Below are 22,927 nucleotides of genomic sequence, written 5' to 3'. Positions count from 1 at the left end.
ACGTCTTCTACGTCATCACGTTCTGAACGATCGGATTTTCCGACAACTTTGTGTGACCGTGTGTATGTATGTTACCATGTGTAACTAAGATGAGTTTGGGCCAAAATCCGTCTGATAAAATCCAACGGAATTTGTCGTCGGAATGTCCAACCGTGTGTACAGGGCAATAGAGATAGCTAAAATTATCAACGGTGTCAATGGAAACTTATCAGAGAGGCAAAAATTGCCCGTTGTTTAAGGAACCCCTAACAAACTCTGGAGGAACCCTGGCTGAAAACCCTGCTTTAGAAAATAGCTGCACATAATATTCAAATAACTTTAGGTAAGGTAAGAACAAAAAAACAGTGATGAATATTTTGAATGTTAGGAATACCTAAGGTTGCATCAACTTTTTCTGCACAAGCAAAGTTCTTTGCTGTCCGTCATTATTACTTGACATGTAGTGACAGCAAATTACATTCGATTTTACTATTTCATCAAAAATCTGAATCAAAGCTTTAAAGCAGGGGCGGACTGACCATCAGGGTTGCCAGCCTCAGTAAAACCAGGGACAGTATGTAAAAATTTGTGTTTTTTTTACATCTGTCTCTGAAATGTCCCTTACCGACATCCTTTTGGTCTAAAAATCCTGAGATTATAGCTGCCCCACCTCTCCAGTACCTTCTCAGCCAATAGAAACATGTCTGTGTATACTGTGTGTACATGTATGTGTATACTGTGTGATTGTATACTGTGTGTGTGTGTATACTGTGTGTTTAGTTTTCTTCAAAGTACCAAGGATTCAGTGTATGGCAGGACCAAGTTGTGCAGTTGCGGTACTGATTGCTTGTTCAGGCACATGGATCCCCACCAAAGCTTAGACCAAATCTTCTGCTACACTTACCTCATACCCGCCACCACAGCTTGGAGCAGGTTCGGGGTTCCTATAAAGAAGCTTTTCTTGGTGTTTTTGCCATGAAGGAACCCTTTAACTAAGGTTAGTCAACATGCAGTCAATGTGGCAGGGATTTTGGGTTCTTCATTACTGTCTAGCAAGGAAGAAGAACCCTTTCCTATTAGTAGTACAGATTGGCAAATGATCGGGCAACACTGCCTGTAATGTGTATTAATGAATACAAAGATTCCTCTGCTTGACCCAGGTGGAGAGGTAGGCACATGATGTCACTGTAGCCAAGTCCCGGGCCTCTCCAGGCCTAATGGTGACCTCCAGAGTTAGGGACAGCTCACATCCTTCTGTGTAGAGTGGGTTATGAGGCATGGTTGGTGCAATATAAGGTAGACTAATGGGTGTCAATCACTTCTTGAATGCAAAGAGATTTATTTTCTCTTGAACAGAACAGTGGGAGAGAGGGTTAGGGCCAGGACACCCTTTAGTAGTTGCAATGTTAATTAGCAGACTACGAGACTTCTATAGGTAGATAGCTATGCAGAGAAAGGCACCCAGCTAGGCACTACATCTGCATGTGTAGACACGCTGTCTCCTATGACAACAATCTTGAACAGTTTCTAACACTGGTTGTAATGAACTCTCTCACTTACTCCACAATCTCCTTTTTAGATCACTCACCTGAGCTCCCAGTCTATCATTTAGACCCACTGATCCACTGCCACTGGATCTCCTGAGCTCTTCCAATCTTCTCACTGAGTATCTTCCTCAAGCGCCACCCCTCGCGCCCTGCTGGGTCCCTAGCTTGGCACTCACAGATACTCCTCAAGTGTCACTCCACTGGCCTATTTGATCCCTGGCTTGGCACATAAGACTGCTCTGCAAACGTCACCTCTACTGGCTGGGTCCCTGGCTTGACACCTGCTGAAGTTTCTCAAGTCTTCACCGTCCCCGGTTGGTGAGTATACTGCTCTGGTACTTACTTCAGCTACTGTGGTTTCCGGCAGAACCATCACTCTTGGTTTGACCCAACTCTGCGCTGCTTTCCTGCTTCTGGATAGGCCCTCAGACAGCCTAGCAGCCTGATGTCCCCAGGATTGGCCTCAGGCTCTGGCCTAGCAGCCCGGGGCAATGCAACACACGTTCACCCAGACAGCCATCCAGGTGGCACAGAACCCCCGATTACCTGACCCCTACCCAAATAAATAGGCTCTCCAAGCAGGCCAAGGGACATGTAGGGTGGAGCATCTTACATAACTTCCATTGTATAATGTCCGGGAAAATAAAATGCAAGATGCGTTCCACGAGTGTCTACAATACTTCCTCATATATAAGACACTTTGTATCCTATATTAATGTAAGTGCATTACTATGTTTTATAGTGTTTAAATATAGCAGTATTACACTATGTTCTGGTGCTCTCCCTGTTTTTTTCCTAAAACCTCATGGTCACTGCATGCTGGAGAGGAGATGGAGTGGGGGTATATTAAGTCCATTTGAGGGGTATATAAACCTGGTAAATCCAGGCTATCTAATTTTAAAGGCCAGGTTGCTAGATGCTGGGAAGATCTGCTCGGCAGGGGAAGGGATGGCTTTGTATTTGCCAGTAATAATGGCAGACACAGCAAAGGGTTTTTTTTTTTATTTTTTTTATCAAGTTCACTGGAAATGGAAAACACATGTAAAATAAACCTTGTGAAAGGGAACTTTCATTGTTTTTAGATAGCCATAAGAATAGGGTCAGCTGGGCTATCCCCAAACACAAAGGTTCCAGAGCCCTTGAGGTTCTCAGCTCAACCTGTTAGTATCCTCTAAATGGATGGTGGCCAGAGGCCTATATCTCCCATCCTCCCAACTGTGCATGGTTAACCTCCTCTTTGCTAGTAGTGTTCCCACGATAATTCCAAGCACCAGCTTCCAAGACTTTGAGGCCAGGTTTGCATCAGCAACCACTTCTCTCATCTCACCCTACAAGCCATATGTACCTTTTTACTATTCAAAGTAGTAATTATTAAGTAGCAGTTCATATATTGGCATAAGGAAGCAACTGATCAGATATTGGCTGAGGTAGCAATAGATCACTTCATGCTTAGAGGCTTGTGCCTTCAATAAATGATTAAGTTGATCCTTCCTATGCTCCATCTGCCCTCTAGTTCAACTGTTCCTCTCTTCCTAAAGGGGAGAACCAAGGAAAAAACCAACTCCTGGTCACAGTCCCTCACTTGAGCTCTACTTATTTTCCCCTAGATGTCCTGTCCTATATGGGGTACCCATCGACAGCCCTGCCTCCAAACAGGGGAGAGCAGGAGAACCTCAGCAGGTCTTCCTTGTCTTCTGCTCCCCTGGCCACCAAGACCCAGAGCCCCAGCTCCCTTCACCTTATAAAGAGAATCCCAGAAGCCCTACAATTCAGGCCTGTTCTAACTGCATGTGTGATCTACTTGTGTGTATCTGCTCCAACTGATTGTATGCTTTGACTGTGTACTGCATGTGTGCTCTGTGAGTATATTCTCCAACTGAGTTCATGCTCTGGTTCTCTGATTGCATACTTCTGCTTTAAAGCGCGCTTTTTCTGTGTGTCTGCTGTAGCTGCGTATAACATCTCTGACTGCAAATGTGTTCTGACCTCTAGAACTGCACAACATCTGAAGTGTCTACTTTTTCCAGGCCAAAGTTGTTTACAACCTTAATGCATATTGCACCATATGTTGGCTTAAAGCATACCCCTTTGATCTTGTAGTGCTGGAGTTCTGGTTTCCAACCCTGCCAGGACATAATTTGCATAATGCTTGAGAGCTGACCCAATGCATTGCAGCAACGTGCACTACCACCGTGCATGGCAATCAGGGCCGTCTTTAATATTGATGGGACCCTGGGCAAAAATTTTCTTGGGCCCCCCCAATGCAATTTCACTCTTCACCTGCTCTGAGACATACAATAAATAGCAGCTAGACTTAAAATCAGTTTACTGTATTAGATCAGGCAACAATTATGATTGGTTGCCAGTGGTTACAGTATATCATTACTGCTTACTGACTGGTTGCTAGAGGTTACAACACACATTACGGCTCACTGATTAGTTGCTAGAGGTTACAGCAAATGATTTCTGCTTGTTAATTGGTTGCTAGAGGTTACAGCACATCATCTCTTCACTGCAGGGGAGCATGATATACATGCCTTTATTTACATATCAATGCCACGGGCTGCAGCTATTTACTTAGTAATGCCTCCGTTATTTACATGTAAACACGGGCTCTGCAGGTGAGTCATCTGTACACAATAGGGCAGAGCTGGGCAGCATTAGTACCAGCACTTCACACTAGGGTTGCCACCTTTTCTTCAAGTCAAACCCGAACACTTTATCGGCGTACAGCAATTTTTTGTTTTTTTTTATATTATAAACTATATATATATATATTTTGCTATTAAATAACATTTCTAATCAAATGCAATTAATAACAAGAGTCCCCCTTTACATCAGAGTCCGCAGAGTTCCCCTTTTATATCTGAACTCGCAGAGTTCCCTTTCACTGTAAGGGGCGACTCTGCAGACTCTAATGGAAAGGAGAACTCTGGGGACTCTGACATAAGGAATCCTCTGGGAACCCTGATTTAAGGAGGAACACTGAGAACTGTGGCCTCTGTTGTAAAGGGGGAATCTGATGTAAGGGGTGCTCTGAAAAACCCTGATATACCTTAATGTACTCTCTCAGAGGCAGGAGAGGGAAGAGGGGAGACTTTAGTCACAGACTGGGATGGATGGTGAGCTCACTCACCCCTTGGCGATCAACACTTCTCATCCAGATGTATTTGAGACTGCTGGACTTCAAATTTCCGGCCCCCACTTTCCTTTTCTGAAGTACAGCGCCAGGGATTGGAGTGTGGGCAGACACAGAGGGGTAGGGGTGGGGGGGGGGAGAGGTGCAGATCGAGCCCTCTCTCCTCTACCATCTGTGTGTGTGTTTTGGGGGGGTTGTTAGTGCTGGCTTTGGGCAGCGTGAAAGAATGTAACAGTCACTCTCAGCTTAGACAACTGCAGCCAGCAACCCTGCTGGGAAGCCATAGTCCAGTCTGAATAATGTGTCCGGGTTTCAGGCAGTCTCAAACCCAGACATATGGTTCCAAACCCGAACTGTCCGGGTGAATCCTGGACAGGTGGCAACCCTACTTCACACTGAGATATCGGGACACAGCACAGGACTAAAACTTCAAGGGACGAGGGAATTTAAACTGGGATATTTGGCAAGTATGAGGCAGCTGCTTTGGGCCCCTAAACAATGACAGGGCCCAGGGCAGCTGCCCCTTTTGCCCTGCCTTAAAGACGGTCCTGATGGCAATGCACATTACATGTGTTGACTCATTGCAGTCCAGAGACTTAGGTGATTACCTATGATTCCCAGTGCCATACAAGTGTGTAAAATAAATAGGTTTATATACAAAATATTGAATTTATAGTTCCTATCTTTGTCCATTTGATTAATAATTATAACTTTATAATACATGTTATACACTAATATTGATGCTTTTTATGCTGACTTTGATTTTTGTTTAAAATGGTATTGTTAACACATACTGCAGGTACTTAATTTAGTGACTCCTTTTTTTGCAGACCTACACAGAATATAAATGTACATGATTCCCAGACTACTCCTGCTCTTTATCTTAGGTGAGTACTGCGGGTGCCAAGTGTTTGGCTGTACCCTGACTCATAGCTTCGGGTGTGTCCATTTTACAGGCAGAGCCTTGCCTCTTCCCACCCTGTGAAAGTCGATTAATCCACCTTTGTGTTCCTGAGATTAGCAAGCCAAGCATCTCAAGGACAATTTACTTTGGCAAGCGCTGCACCCATAAAATCTGTAGCTGTTGTTATACTTTAGTATCCAAGCCATCCGGGACATTAGATCCACTTCAAATAAATTTTATATTGTATATCTGATCCTCTTATTTGCACAATATCCATTAACTAATATAAAGATTTCCCTTAAAGTATATCTAAAGCCAAAATATATATATCTTGGTCATTTTGGAAGGTGTAGTGCAGCTATTCTCAACTACAGTTCCTCCAGAAGTTTCTAGAGGCACATTGAGCCATGACTAGTTGAACCTCCATCCGGAGGTGCCTTCATAGTTTGAGGCCTGTCACTACTTGAGAGTAGGGATGAGCCGAACACCCCCCGGTTCAGTTCGCACCAGAACTTTCGAACGGACCCCGCGTTCGTAACGAACGTTAGAACCCCATTGAAGTCTATGGGACTCGAACGTTTGAAATGGAAAGTGCTAATTTTAACGGCTGATATGCAAGATACTGTCCTAAAAAGGGTTTGGGGACCTGACTCCTGCCTCAGGGGACATGGGTCAATGCAATAAAAAGTTTTAAAAGCGGCCGTTTTGGCGGGAACACTGATTTTAATGACGATTAAAGTGAAAAAAAAAATGAAATATTCCTTTAAATATGGTGCCTGGGGGGTGTCTGTAGTATGCCTGTGAAGTGCCACGTGTTTCCCGTGTTTAGAACAGTCCCTGCACAAAATGACATTAAACGGAAATAACACCATTTAAAACTGCTTGCGGTTTTAATGTTATATCTGGTTCCTGCAATATGGTTGAAAATCATTCAGAAAAATGGCATGGGTAGCCCTCCCTGCCCATTACCAGCCTATTTGGGTCTTGTACGCATATTAAGGGGAACCCCGTACCCATATTAAAAAAGGAAATGTGTGTGGCCCCCAGGCCCTATATACTCAGAACAGCAGTATACAGGTGGTGCAAACAAGACAGGGACTGTGTAGGTTTGTTGTGTTAAGTTGAATCTGTTTGTAATTTTCAACTGGTACATTTTTAAAGTGTAGCTCCAGTCAAAAAAACTATTTTTAAGCTTTTTGGAAAACATAGGGAAGGGTTATCACCCCTGTATAATTTGTTTTGTCGTCCATCTTTTTTCATCTCACTTGCTGTTGTCTCCTTCCGTTTGCAAGTAGGAGATGTTTGTAAATTGGATGTTTGAAAGTAGGGGCCTGCCCTATATGCTCTGCAGAAATGGCGGAACAAGGTGTTGGTTTTGCCACAACATTGTAAGCCCTCAAAGTGACTCTTGGTGGGCGCTGGAGCGCCCTGCTGTGAACGATTATATCAAGAATTGTAATTACATGCCATTGTTGAACAGTGGTAGAAAAATTGACCTTTGGTGGTTGAGGTGCTGGTGCCACAACACTATAAGTCCTCACCGTTACTCTGGGTGGGCACAGGAAGGGGCCCTCCTGTGAAATATTATATCAAGAATTGTAATTACATGTCCCTGTTAAACAGGGGCAGAAAAATTGGGCCTTAGGCACTGGTGCCATCACACTGCAACCTCTGCCATATACTGTAGTTTTATTGCAGGAATTAGCCCTGCTGCAAAGCATTGCATCAAAAATTGGACTTAAACGCCCCTGTTAAACAGGGGCAGAAAAATTGGGCCTTAGGCACTGGTGCCATCACACTGCAACCTCTGCCATATACTGTAGTTTTATTGCAGGAATTAGCCCTGCTGCAAAGCATTGCATCAAAAATTGTACTTAAACGCCCCTGTTAAACAGGGGCAGAAAAAATGGGCCTTAGGCACTGGTGCCATCACACTGCAACCTCTGCCATATACTCTAGTTTTATTGCAGGAATTAGCCCTGCTGCAAAGCATTGCATCAAAAATTGTACTTAAACGCCCCTGTTAAACAGGGGCAGAAAAATTGGGCTGCTGGCATCACCCAGAACCAAAAATGTTCTTCCAACATATAAGCGGAGGAGGAAGAGGATAGACAATCAACATAACAGGACAGTCACTCAGCATCAGCATAGGCAGTCTTGAAGGGATGTGGTATTTCAAAAAAAATTATTCGGTTACATCAGCTTCAGGTGCTTGGTAGCTGTGGGTGATCCAAGACTGATTCATCTTGATGAAGGTCAGTCGATCAACTGATTCGGTGGACAGGCGCACCCTGTGATCGGTAACAAAGCCACCAGCAGCACTGAAGGTGCGTTCCGAAAGAACGCTGGATGCAGGACAGGCCAGTAGCTCAATTGCATACTGTGCAAGCTCTGGCCAGTGATCCATCCTCAAGACCCAGTAAGCCAGAGGATTTTCAGTGGGAAAGGTGTCCAAGTCTGACCTTGCCCCTAGGTATTCCTGCACCATGTAAATTAGACGCTGGCGATGGGTGCTGGAACCAATCATACCTTGGGGCTGCGGACTAAAAAATTGTCTGAAAGCATCAGTCAGACGGCCACCTTCTCCACCACTCCTTCTGACTGATGCCTCAGCAACACGTTGTCCAGGACCAGGAGTTTGTGACCTCCCAGTCTCTGGGAACGCGTTGCACAGAGCTTTCTGCAAGGCCTCCCGGAGATGTCTCATCCTCTGCTCCCTCTGCGATGGCAAGATAAGGTCGGCAACCTTACCCTTGTACCGTGGATCAAGGAGAGTGGCCAGCCAGTAATGGTCCCTCTCCTTGATCCGAAGAATACGAGGATCCTTCCGCAGGCTTTGCAGGATCAGGGAGGCCATGCAGCGTAGGTTAGCTGAGGCATTCGGTCCGGAGTCCTCTGGGTCACTAAGGACAACATGATCCGCAGCTACCTCCTCCCAGCCACGTACAAGTCCACGTGTTTCTTGGGACTGTAAATCATCCCTATAAGACTGCTGCTGCTGCTGCTGATGCTGAGTGCCAGCCTCCACCTCCATGCTGACACAATCCTCCTCCTCCTCCTCTTCCTCCTCCTCACCCTCTTCCTGTGTGATGGGTGGCACAGCAGGAACACTGTCTGGATAAAGGGGGCCTTGAGAGGCAAGGAAGTCCTCCTCTTCCTGCCTCTGTTCTGCCTCAAGTGCCCTGTCCATTATTCCATGCAGCGTATGCTCCAAGAGGTGGACAAGAGGTACAGTGTCACTGATGCATGCACTGTCACTGCTCACCATCCTTGTGGCCTCCTCAAACGGTGACAGGACAGTGCATGCATCCCTGATCATGCCCCACTGGCGTGGTGAGAAAAAACCAAGCTCCCCTGACCCTGTCCTGGTGCCGTAGTCGCACAGGTACTCATTGATGGCCCTCTGCTGCGTGTGCAGCCGCTGCAGCATGGCCAATGTTGAGTTCCATCTGGTGGGCATGTCACATATAAGGTGGTTCTTGGGCAGGTTCAACTCCTTTTGGAGCTCAGCCAGCCGAGCACAGGCATTAAATGATCGGCGGAAATGCACACAGACTCTCCTGGCCTGTTTCAGGACATCCTGTAAGCCGGGGTACCTGCCCAAGAACCGCTGCACCACCAGGTTAAGGACGTGAGCTACACAGGGCACATGGGTCAGTTGTCCCTGTCGGAGGGCGGAGAGGAGGTTGGTGCCATTGTCGCAAACCACCATTCCTGGCTTAAGCTGGCGTGGCGTCAACCACCTCTCGGCCTGCCCCTGCAGAGCTGACAAAACATCCACCCCAGTGTGGCTCCTGTCCCCCAAACAAACCAGCGCAAGCACGGCATGGCATCGTTTTGCCTGCGTACTTGCGTAGCCCCTGCAACGCCTACGGAGCACCGCTGGTTCTGAGGACAGAGCACTGGAAGAGGCCATGGAGGAAGAAGAAGAGGAGGGGGTGGAGGAGAGAGGTGTGTCACAACCAATAGTAGCATTTTGGAGGCGTGGTGGCGGAACAACCTCCAACACTACTGCACCTTGTCCTGCATCCTTCCCAGCAGCCAGAAGAGTGACCCAATGGGCCGTGAAAGACAGGTAACGTCCCTGTCCATGCCTGCTGGACCATGAGTCAGCGGTAATATGCACCTTACCGCTGACCGCCCTGTCCAGCGAGGCAAGGACATTGCCTTCCACATGCCGGTAGAGAGCCGGAATCGCCTTCCGTGAGAAAAAGTGGCGTTTGGGGACCTGCCACTGAGGAACCGCACATTGTACAAACTCACGGAAGGGGGCCGAGTCTACCAACTGAAAAGGCAGCAGTTGAAGTGCTAGCAATTTAGCCAAGCTAGCATTCAACCGCTGGGCATGTGGATGGCTGGGAGTAAATTTCTTCCGCCGGTCCAGCAGCTGGGGCAGGGACATTTGCCTGCTATAATCGGACGTGGATGTACCACTAGCAGAGTTCCCGGAAGCACTTGGCTGTGACACACCTAATTCTACACCTTCATTCCTCTCAGAGCAGGTTTCAGAGAGGACTGAAGGTCTAGTGGGGTTGGAGATGCCAGCTGATGAGGAGCAAGGAGAGGTCCGCTTTGTTCTTTGGTGTGGGTCTTTGAGGTATGCTTGCCAACGAGCTGCATGGCAGGTCAACATATGTCTGGTCAAGCATGTGGTGCCCAAGCGGCTGATGTTTTGGCCACGTGAGATACGCTTGAGACATATGTTGCAAATAGCAGCGGTGCGATCTGATGCACTCGTCTCAAAAAAGGCCCACACCAAAGAACTTTTAGAATAACGCGCAGAGGAAGCGTTCTGCGCAGGCGGAGCTCTGCGGTGTGATTCAGTCGGTGTGCTGCCCCTAAGCTGGCCCCCGGAGGGCATCCTGCCTCGTTGGACATGTGCCTCCTCCTCCTCCTCCTCCCTCCTTCCAGGCACCCACGTGGAGTCAGTGCCCTCATCATCCCCTCCCTCTTCATCGCTGTAGCAAACCTGGCAGTATGCTGCAGCTTGTGGAACATGACTGCCAGATTGCTGTGCTTCTTGAGCATCCTCTCTCTCTGCGCTCACGCTACTGCCTTCCTCTAGCTGAGTGTCATCATCAGAGCCCACCAAACACTGGGCATCCTCCTGGAGCATGTACCCAACACTGTGCTCAAAGAGTTCAGGAGACTCCTCAGGAGGACGTGGTGGGTCTAGGGAAGGAGTCACTGATGATGACATTGAGAGGAGGGACGACGATGTGTTGGCAGCTGCTTTTCTACTACCCTGAGACTGGGTGAGAGAGGATGAGGAGGATGAAGAGGGCTTGGTCATCCACTCTACCAAGTCGTTGGCATGTTGCGGTTCAACATGTCCAGCTGCAGAAAAGAAGGACAAGAATGTCCCACGGCCACGTGCTGATGACAATGCACCGAGTCCACGACCAGCACTGTTGTCTCTAGACACAGAGCCTGCTTGCCCTCTTTTATCGGCTCGCGCCTGTCTGCCTCTCCTTGCTGGCCTTCCAGACATGGTAATGGCCTGAAGGGAGTTGGGTAAAACAGTAGTTGGGTAGTTTATATTGTGCTGGAGGCACACAACACCCACTAACTCCTGCAGATGCCTTTTTTATAGAACAGCAGAGTTAAAGGGGTATATACAGATGTATACTGTGCTGTGCTGGAAGCACACACAACTTCCAATAACTCCTGCTGATGACAATCGGGCCCAAATAGAGAACAGCTATGTAGGTGGATTATAGCGGTATGTACTGGGTACAGAGCACGCACACAGCACGCACTATCTCCTGAGTGACACTACTGACTGCAAGCTCTATTGTTAAAGATGGACCACTAGCTATATAGGTGAGGTGAATATCACGGTGTATACTGCGGTCAGGGCACGCAGACAATAACCAGAAAACAGCAGAGTTAAAGGGGTATATACAGATGTATACTGTGCTGTGCTGGAAGCACACACAACTTCCAATAACTCCTGCAGATGACAATCGGGCTCAAATAGAGAACAGCTATGTAGGTGTATATAGTGGTATGTACTGGGTACAGAGCACGCAGACAGCACGCACTAACACTACTGACTGCAAGCTCTATTATTAAAGCTAGATCACTAGCTATATAGGTGAGGTGAATATAGTGTAGTGGTGTATACTGCGGTCAGGGCACAGACAGTAACCACTACACAAGAGCAAGATAGTAAATCAGCCAAAAACGATTGGTGTGTAACTGTGTTGAAGGTACACAGAACACCCACTGCTTCAGACGCCAACACACTGCACGAGGCCGCCTTAATTGCGGCCTTATATAGTGTGGGGCGTGCACTACACAGCCTGAGCTATGATTGGCCACAGGCAGGATGCCTGTGGCCAACCATGGCTCTCCTCGCTGCTGGCGCTGCGATTGGCCAAGCATGCGGGGTCACAGTGCATGCTTGGCCAATCGTGAGACAGCAATGCATTGCACCATCGCAGTGCATTGTGGGCCACACGAATTTTGCCGCGAACGGCCCAAACGTTCGGAATTCGGCGAACGCACGAACGACCGATGTTCGAGTCGAACATGCGTTCGACTCGAACACGAAGCTCATCCCTACTTGAGAGAGTCAGTAGCATGGCATCAGTGTTCTTTTTAGCTGGCTTTAAGGGGGGCAATCAAGCCACCACTAACCACCAATGTAACAAGCATTCTCCTAATGACCCCTGGTGGTCTATTCTTAGCATGCCTTCCATGAGACCTGGAAATTATTTCAAGGGTTCCTCTGGGGTAAAAAGGTTATGAAAGGCTGGTGCAGGAGATGGTAAGAACCCATCTCATTATTTGATATCTGTGTGCCAAGGAAGAGAAATCGCTCCCAAAGTGAGGGAAATCTAATTTATTCCTGGAACAGATGTCCTCATTGGAAGACTTTCTATTATACCTAATTAAGTGACAACCTCAAATGTTGGATTTTTCTTATCGCACGTGCATCTAGAAGTATTATAGCCAAAGGCACTTAAGGCACCAATTTCCCAATAATTCTAGACTTAGGTTGGCCATACATGGTGCAAATTACTTTTTTCTGCAGGCTTGGGTTCATGATTCCTCCATCAATATCCGCAATTGTCTTCTCCCAGTGGAAGGGGGGAGACTGTCCCTGCCAGGAGAAGACAATTATTTTGAATCCAGCAGGCTAGTTGTACCAAAGTTGATCAATCGTTTAACTTGATACATTCAGCCTGCCCATTAACGCTAATGGCCAATTATAAAGTATAATTCTGTTAGGAAGATATCACCCCTTTGGTACAGGAGATCATTGTTAATAAAGCTTTTTATGTTTGTGCAAGTTTTTATAGAGGTGTAAGTGATATTTGATAAATTGAGAGGAGTTACTTTTTTGAAATCTTGTAAATTTTATTTGCAGTTACAATAAATCATCATTATCCTCTATGCCAGTGGCGGCTGGTGAAGTTTTAGGATGGGGGACGCAAGACCACGCCCCCTCAGATTTGGCCCCTCTCACTTCTCACAAGCCACACCCCTTATCGAATCAACATCATATACCAGGCTGCACATTATACACAGGGCTCTACTAAAGCAGATGAATCATGCTTATCTTGTGTATAACCACATCAGGCACCTTTTCTGCAACCTGTAAATCGCACATATTTGCATTCTTCAACCTGTAAATCACATATATTTGCATTCTTCAACCTGCAAATCACACATATCTGCATTTTATAAATCGCACATAACTGCATTCTGCAACCTGTAAATTGTACATATCTGCATTCTGTAAATCGCATTCTGTAAATCGCACATATCTGCATTCTGTAAATCGCATTCTGTAAATCGCACATATCTGCATTCTGTAAATAGCACATATCTACAACCTGTAAACAGCACATATCTACAACCTGTAAATCACACATATCTGCATTTTGCAACCTGTAAATTGCCCATATCTGCATTCTGCAACATGTAAATCGCACATATCTACATTCTGTAAATCACACATCTGCATTCTGTAAATTGCACATATCTACAACCTGTAAATTGCACATATCTACAACATGCAAATCGCACATATCTGCATTCTGTAAATCGCATTCTGTAAATCACACATCTGCATTCTGTAAATCGCACATATCTACAACATGCAAATCGCACATATCTACAACCTGTAAATAGCACATATCTACAACCTGTAAATCATACATATCTACAACCTGCAAATCGCACATATCTACAACCTTTAAATCACACATATCTACAACATGTAAATCGCACATATCTACAACATGCAAGTCGCACATATCTACAACATGTAAATCGCACATATCTACAACATGCAAGTCGCACATATCTACAACATGTAAATCGCACATATCTACAACCTGCAAATCGCACATATCTACAACCTGCAAATCGCACATATCTACAACATGTAAATCGCACATATCTACAACCTGTAAATTGCACATATCTACAACCTATAAATCGCACATATCTACAACCTGCAAATCGCACATATCTACAACCTGCAAATCGCACATATCTACAACATGTAAATCGCACATATCTACAACATGCAAGTCGCACATATCTACAACATGTAAATCGCACATATCTACAACATGCAAGTCGCACATATCTACAACATGTAAATCGCACATATCTACAACCTGCAAATCGCACATATCTACAACCTGCAAATCGCACATATCTACAACATGTAAATCGCACATATCTACAACCTGTAAATTGCACATATCTACAACCTATAAATCGCACATATCTACAACCTGCAAATCGCACATATCTACAACCTGCAAATCGCACATAACTGCATTCTGCAACCTGTAAATTGTACATATCTGCATTCTGTAAATCGCATTCTGTAAATCGCACATATCTGCATTCTGTAAATCGCATTCTGTAAATCGCACATATCTGCATTCTGTAAATAGCACATATCTACAACCTGTAAACAGCACATATCTACAACCTGTAAATCACACATATCTGCATTTTGCAACCTGTAAATTGCCCATATCTGCATTCTGCAACATGTAAATCGCACATATCTACATTCTGTAAATCACACATCTGCATTCTGTAAATTGCACATATCTACAACCTGTAAATTGCACATATCTACAACATGCAAATCGCACATATCTGCATTCTGTAAATCGCATTCTGTAAATCACACATCTGCATTCTGTAAATCGCACATATCTACAACATGCAAATCGCACATATCTACAACCTGTAAATAGCACATATCTACAACCTGTAAATCATACATATCTACAACCTGTAAATTGCACATATCTACAACATGCAAATCGCACATATCTACAACCTATAAATCGCAAATATCTACAACCTGTAAATCATACATATCTACAACCTGTAAATTGCACATATCTACAACATGCAAATCGCACATATCTACAACCTATAAATCGCAAATATCTACAACCTGCAAATCGCACATATCTACAACCTGTGAATAGCACATATCTGCATTCTGTAAATCGCACATATCTACAACATGCAAATCGCACATATCTACAACCTTTAAATCACACATATCTACAACATGTAAATCGCACATATCTACAACATGCAAGTCGCACATATCTACAACATGTAAATCGCACATATCTACAACATGCAAGTCGCACATATCTACAACCTGCAAATCGCACATATCTACAACCTGCAAATCGCACATATCTACAACCTGCAAATCGCACATATCTACAACATGTAAATCGCACATATCTACAACCTGTAAATTGCACATATCTACAACCTATAAATCGCACATATCTACAACCTGCAAATCGCACATATCTACAACCTGCAAATCGCACATATCTACAACCTGTAAATCGCATTCTGTAAATTGCACATATCTACAACCTGTAAATCATACATATCTACAACCTGTAAATTGCACATATCTACAACATGCAAATCGCACATATCTACAACATGTAAATCGCACATATCTACAACCTGTAAATAGCACATATCTGCATTCTGTAAATCGCATTCTGTAAATTGCACATATCTACAACCTGTAAATCATACATATCTACAACCTGTAAATTGCACATATCTACAACATGCAAATTGCACATATCTACAACCTGTAAATTGCACATATCTACAACCTATAAATCGCACATATCTACAACCTGCAAATCGCACATATCTACAACCTGCAAATCGCACATATCTACAACCTGTAAATCGCATTCTGTAAATTGCACATATCTACAACCTGTAAATCATACATATCTACAACCTGTAAATTGCACATATCTACAACATGCAAATCGCACATATCTACAACCTGTGAATAGCACATATCTGCATTCTGTAAATTGCATTCTGTAAATTGCACATATCTACAACCTGTAAATCATACATATCTACAACCTATAAATTGCACATATCTACAACCTATAAATCGCACATATCTACAACCTGTAAATCGCACATATCTACAACCTATAAATCGCACATATCTACATACTATAAATCGCACATATCAACAACCTGTAAATTGCACATATCTACAACATGCAAATCGCACATATCTGCAACCTGTAAATTGCACATATCTACAACCTATAAATCGCACATATCTACAACCTATAAATCGCACATATCAACAACCTGTAAATCACACATATCTACAACATGCAAATCGCACATATCTACAACCTGTAAATCTTGTTGGGGGGGCAGGTATGGGGGTTAATGCTGCCAACCACCGATAATAACCCTTTTTTTTAAAAAATCTTGTTTGGGGGGTATGCTGCGGTGGTCGGCAGCATACCCCCCCAAACAAGATTAAAAAAAAAGGGTTATTATCGGTGGTCGGCAGCATAAACCCCCATACCTGCCCCCCCTAAACAAGATTTAAAAAAGGGTTATTATCGGTGGTCGGCAGCATACCCCCCCTTATTATTAATAACCCCCTTTTTTTAAAGCTTCTTTGGGGGGGTGTATGCTGCCGGTCACTGATAACACTATTTCTTTAAATCTTGTTTAGCAGGGGGTGGGGGGGTTGGGGTATGCTGCGACCACCATAAGATAGATCGATGTGGAGGGGGTACCGGCAGCTGGGCAGAATAAACTATCAATATTGTTTAAGCTGCCATGCGGCAGCCCCTTACCTGATCCTCTCAGGCGGGCAGAATAGAGAAGTGCCGTGCCAATGTCACTTCCTTGAGTGACATCGGAAGCACCGCTCACTCAAGTGCAAGTCTATGCACTTGCTCGGCCAGTCGATCGTGCCAGAAGCTGTGGCGCAATCGGCTGTGCCACAGATCGCTGTTTTTTTGGGCAAATGAAGCGCCTCGTCTGCAATCTTGTGATTGCATAGACGTGGCGCTTCCTATATTGCACTGCGCCCGGGGCCAGTGCACATAGGGGAGGGAAATTTGAAAAAAAATTTTTTTCTTAAAGGGACATGTTTAAAATATATATATATATATATATATATATATATATATATATATATTTTACTTCTTTTTTTTTACTACATGGGAGGGGGGGGGGGGCGGCGCCCGGGCGCCCCCTATGGACGGGCCTCCACTGCTCTATAGCCAGCTAAGGCAGGCTATAGATAATGCTATTTTCTTTCCTGCAACCTGTTTGCTGCAGGAAAGAAAATAACTAGATTCCACCATCAACACAGTCAATGTTGATGAGGGAATCCTTTCTGTGCTGGGGGGTGCCAGGAGATGTCCCTGCTGCGAGAACAGAGATTATTGCTAGCAGCTACAGCCGCTGGCAATAATCACATGTAAAATTCCAATTGATGGATCAACTTGGGTACAATCACCCTGCCCATTAATGGTTCAAATCTCAGCCGGTCCCTGCTGAAGCAGCCGAGATTCAAACCATCTATGGCCAGCTTAAGGCTAAAATAATCATTTTCAAACAGGTTGAGTTTTAAAGCATCACAGACATCTCACCAACTGAATTCCTATAAGATATAACAACTGCTGGGTGATCCCTGGCAGCTACTTAAAGCCAAAAACCTACAGAAAGAAAAGCATTAAAGGACCTGATCCTAAACAGCTTGGTCAGACTAATGTACTCTGTTACAGATTGTCTGAAACCTTTAGACCCTTAATGCTGAAATGGGGGCATGTTACTTGACTCCTGTGCACTATTAAGTAATCCAGGACCTCCATACATTATATCAGTGGTCATCAAACCTGTCCTCAGGGCCCACTAACAGGTCAGGTTTGCAAGATAACTGAAATACTAACAGGTGATATAATTTCCTGCTCAGTGATTGCAGTATTCTAGTCTGCATCCCCCCAAGGTAATACATAAAACCTGGCCTGTTAGTGGGCCCTGAGGACAGGGTTTATGACCACTGCATATGACCAAAAGTTGTTGGACACCTGACCATCACACCTGTAGCAAGGTCCCAGGCCTCCTTCAGTCTAATGAGAACCTCCAGAGCTTAAATTGAAGCTTAACAGTTCCTTTATCTTCCACTACAATCTCTTGTTGTAGTTCTTCAGCACACTGAGCTCCCTGTCTCTCACTAGACTGATATCCTTGAGCACCTTCAATCTTCAAAGTGGTATCTTCCTCAAGCGTCACCCCCGTTTCTCTGCTGGGTCCCTAGCTTGGCACTCTAGATACCTCTCAAGCTTTACCCACGCTGGCCTGCTCAGTCCCTAGCTTGACACACAAGGCTGCTCTGCAAGCATCACATCTCCCCAGTCGGTGAGAATACTGCTCCGGTACTTGCTTCAGTTACACACTGTGGTCCCTGGTAATAAGGCAGATAGTCCCTTACTGGCAACAGCTTCCCCACTACCTCTGACCATGACAGCCTCTCCAACCGGCAGAACCGCCACTTCTGGTTGGACTGCAAGCCGCAGTCCCAACAATGCGCTGCTCTCTTGCTTCTGGTTAGGCCCTCAGCCTAGCAGCCAGATGTGCCCCGGATAGACCAATCTCTGGCCTAGCAGCCCAGGCAATACCATACACGTCCACCCAGACAGCCGTCCAGGTGGCACAGAACACAGATCATCTGACTCCACCCAAATATATAGGCTCTCCCAGCAGGCCAAGGGATCCAAGAAAACCCCTGCTTATTGGCTGACATACCCCATATACCCATAACCTGACCTTGTGTTGCCCTTCTCGTATCTAGTACCACCAAGTACCCGGCCACCTAATGGTAGAAGAGAAAAATGCAACAAGGTCAACCTTCGGGAGAAATCAACGGATCTCTAACAATCAACCAGGATAATTATTTCTTGCAAGTAAATTTGTGAGGAGCAACCATGCCTAAACTCCAGTGTGCTACACACCCATATGAGCTTGTTGGTTATTCCATTTTTTAAAACCACTAGCATTAATATGAAATTGGCCTCACCTCCACATCTTCTGGAAAGGTTTTCAACATGATTTTAGAGTGTGACCATGGGATATTGTGCCCAATCAATTAATCGAGCATTTGTTTGATCAAATCCTAATATTGGATGAGAAAACCTGGCAATTAGTGTTCCATCCAAGGATGTTCAGTAGGGTTGTAGTCAGGTCTCAGTGCAGGCCACTCTGGTTCCCCCACACCAAACCTAAACCTAAACCTAAACCATGTCTTTATAGAGCTGCCTTTGTTCACAGGGGCACTGTCATACCGGAAAAGAAAAAGGGCCTTCTCTAAACTTTTGCCACAAAGGTTGGAAGCACATAACTGATTAAGGCTGGGTTCACATTTATGCAAATCAGTTCACACTTATGCGAACGCATCCAGTTCGCATAGCAGGAGATTATGACTGGCTCTCTATTGAGCCGGTCACACATCTCCGCAGCGGGACAGCTGCAAATTGCACAGGAGCCCTGTGCATCTTTTGGTTCCATGTCAGATCCGAATTCAACCCAAAATTCAGGCTGAAATTGGACCTGAAACGGAGAATGGAGACGCACTGGACTCCTGCTGTGAGCCGCTGCGTGTTCCAGTGTGAACCCAGCCTGAAAGGTCTTTGCATGCTGTAGCTATTGACAAAACCCATTACTGGAAACCCCTGAACTTAGTCATTTTGAGGGTTGCCCATGTTCCTTTTGCAATATAGTACATCTCTGCTAGTGGAGGTTTCTTATAATTATGAACAGAAGACATAGCAAATGCTGAGCTTCTCAGAGAGCATAATCTGCATGATGACATCAGTATTCTACTCCACTGGGGCTGGGACAAAGGGTGGGCAAGAAGGATGGCTGCCCTGGGCGTAATGGTTTATTGCAGGGGTGAGGGCGCCCTGTGCCAGTTGCTTCTGATACAAGGCTGACTGTAGTGGTGACAGCGACATTACTACTAAACATAACCATCCATCACTGCTAACCCTAACCATCCATCCTCTCCCTGTCTTGTACCATTGGCCACCTTGATTGGCTGGACCCTAACCATCAATTTTGTCACTGTTCTGTACCTTTGGCCACCTTGATTGGCTGGGTCCAGGCTGGGTCCAGGCAGGGCCAGGAAGGGGGGTGGGCACTGCCCTGGGGGCCATGGTTTATTGCAGGGCTGAGGGTGCCCTGTGCTAGTTGCTTCTGCTACAAGGTTGACAGGAGTACTGACAGCGACATTACTGCTAAACCTAACCATCCATCACTGCTAACCCTAACCATCCATCCTCTCACTGTCTTGTACCATTGGCCACCTTGATTGGCTGGACCCAGGCAGGGCCGGGAAAAGGGGTGGGCGAGGCTTCCCTGGGCACAATGGTTTATTGCTGGGATGGGGGCGCCCTGTGCCAGTTGCTTTTGTTTCAAGGCTGACAGTAGTGACAGCGACATCACTGCTAACCCTAAGGGGGGGGGGGGGGGGTTGGCATCTTAGGCCTTGGTGCTGTATGATCTTGCCCTGCACTGTACCCCGTGAATGTCTTCTTGGATTTTGGTCCAGCCAGTTGCAAGCATACATTTTGGACATTATCTAATGGTCCCAGTAAGGCCAGGCAATTTATGCACCTATGCCTGTTCCTGTATAGTTGCTATATTAATGTTCTAGATACAGTATTTTGCACTAGTGTGCAGTTTCATCGAGAAGTGCTGAAGCAGCTGGCTCTGGCTTCTCCACTTCCACCCTTCCTCCTAATTGCCCTAAAGCTAGGGCGTCTCCAGGCTAGCTCAGTAACTTGGTAATCACAGCCTTCCACTGCCTGTTTGGGCAGAGCTGCTGCATTCCTAGACACACCTATACAGCAAGCACGAAGCTGCCAATACACTCTCACCTGTATACACATACATGCTTTTAAAGTATACACCAGGCATGTGTGAATTATTTCAACAATCTACATTTCAAAAGAAAGTAGTTCAATAATGACATTATTACAAAAACACAGTTATGTGGAAGTACAATTAAAACACATTGGTTGCACTGTGCATGCATGTACTTTCCAACCCATGAGAGTCTGCAAGACTGGCCATACACGGATGACATTTTGGCTTAGTCCTGCTGAATTGGCTGAAGTTCATTAATTGTGTGGCCTTGCTGGCACCACCAGGTGGTGAGGTGGGTGAAAAATTATCCAATCATATGCAGGAAATGTTTGGGTAATCTGACAGCTGCGGGTGCAGGCTGTCAAAATACAATAGCTGGCACTGCAGACTTGTCTATCCATGCTATTTAGCATGAATGGGGAGTCTAAGGATTTCTCCGTAACGAGTGTCACCAGCTCAGGACTAGGGCTGTGGTGACAATCTACATCAACCCAATAAGAGTCCTTGTTTCATTTGAAGGATAAAAGTTGACTGGTTGCTAAAGGAAACAGCGTACCTTTGCCCAGTGGCTGCAGGGAACCTTGGCATGGTACCTCAAATCCTCTCAAGCAGCCATAAGTCTGTAATGCATGGGATCTAACTATGAAATCATGAACTACAACCTCAACATTGATAATGTTCTAAAAAATTATTTTTAGATCACTTCCTTTATTCAATACTTTATTTTTTGATCTGAACCATATGAGATGTTAATGGGTTCAAATAACTCGAGCCTGACAGCACTGAAATATTTCCCAGCTAGCAAAGCAGGAGAGCTTGCCTCTTACCTTGGGCTGGCCAATGTATACATTTCAAAGTTCCTGTTTTGTCTGCAGAAGAATGGGGTGGACTGCAAGGATTGAACATGGGAGCAATGAGCCCATCTTGACATGAATTTCCATTCAGGGGAAGTCTGGGAACTTTTGGTCTAGGGATTAACTACAACCAAGTGGACCTTTCATGGCAAATGTATGTGGGCTAAAGAAACTGTGTCAGTAATTGGTGGGCATGGTAAAGGATGGGTATCCTAATGGACATAGGTCATTGTGACATTTAGGAAGTGATCTTCCAGCATCAACTTCTTTTGCACCTTTCTGCATTTGGTCACATGACATCACAGAAGAGCAATGGAAGTCAAGCTGGAAGACTTCCCCCTGCCAGACACTATGATCACAGGTCTGAATGTGCAGCAGGTAGCTACATTCGGTCCAGTGTGTATTTACTGAATATGGAGCCTGTACTGATCAATGTCTAAATGAAGATCTCCACTTTGAGCCATTAGACCAGCATATGCTATTTGTGTTGGCCTGGGGTGCAAATGTCCCCCACCCAGCCATGTCTTCCGCTGGCTTAAGTAACAGACACATTGCTTTCAGCTTCTCCTGCATGGAAACTGGCTTTTATGTATGAATAAGAGCACAGCACCCTCAAAACCTGCACTCACCCACAATGAATTTTCGCAAGTTCATTGCATGCATAGAATTGATTTGTGCAGAGATAGTCCACTTCCAGTAAAGGGTTCAGAATAAACATACAGAGGTAATGGGTTACTGTTTGCTGTAAACCCATAATCTAGCTAACATCAGTCTGTGGACTAAAGAAGCAATTTTGCATAAAACGAGGATTTTTAGTTCAATATATGTTACAATACAATACAATACATGTTTATGCTTTACAACTGTGTCACAATAATCTCTCTCTCTAGCTGGTCCCTACACTACTCAGCTTATTACAAATTACTTACTTGCCTATAGTATACTATACCTTGTATAGCTCTCTTACATCTGCACTCTGTACACAGCACACTCCTGAACCCTGCACTCTGTACAAAACACACTCCTGAACCCTGCACTCTGTACAAAACATACTCCTGAACCCTGCACGCTGTATGTAGTACACTGCATAATCCTGCACTCTGTATGTAGCACATTCCTGAACCCTGCACTATATCATACTATATCTTGTATAGCTCTCTCTGTATAGCGCATTCCCGAACCCTGAACTCTGAAGGTAACAAACTCCTAAAATCTGCACTCTGTACACAGCACACTCCTGAACCCTGCACTCTGTACAAAACACACTCCTGAACCC

The 22,927-nt window shown here is 45.2% G+C and overlaps 1 long non-coding RNA gene across 1 annotated transcript in view; it reads left to right on the top strand.

Annotated features, from left to right (window-relative positions):
* Positions 1 to 1,475: 1,475 nt before the first annotated feature.
* Positions 1,476 to 22,927, top strand: part of LOC143934924 (uncharacterized) — a 42,556-nt gene continuing 21,104 nt past the window's right edge. Inside the window, exons 1-2 of the long non-coding RNA XR_013263431.1 lie at positions 1,476 to 1,844; positions 5,496 to 5,552. This is a non-coding gene — a long non-coding RNA (uncharacterized LOC143934924). The remainder of the gene's footprint in view (positions 1,845 to 5,495; positions 5,553 to 22,927) is intronic.

The sequence above is a fragment of the Lithobates pipiens genome, unplaced genomic scaffold, assembly GCF_037356315.1.
Source record: "Lithobates pipiens isolate NorthernLeopardFrog02 unplaced genomic scaffold, aLitPip1_a1.2 Scaffold_28, whole genome shotgun sequence".
Taxonomy (NCBI): Eukaryota; Metazoa; Chordata; class Amphibia; order Anura; family Ranidae; genus Lithobates; species Lithobates pipiens.
This window is presented reverse-complemented; position numbering and strand designations above follow the sequence as displayed.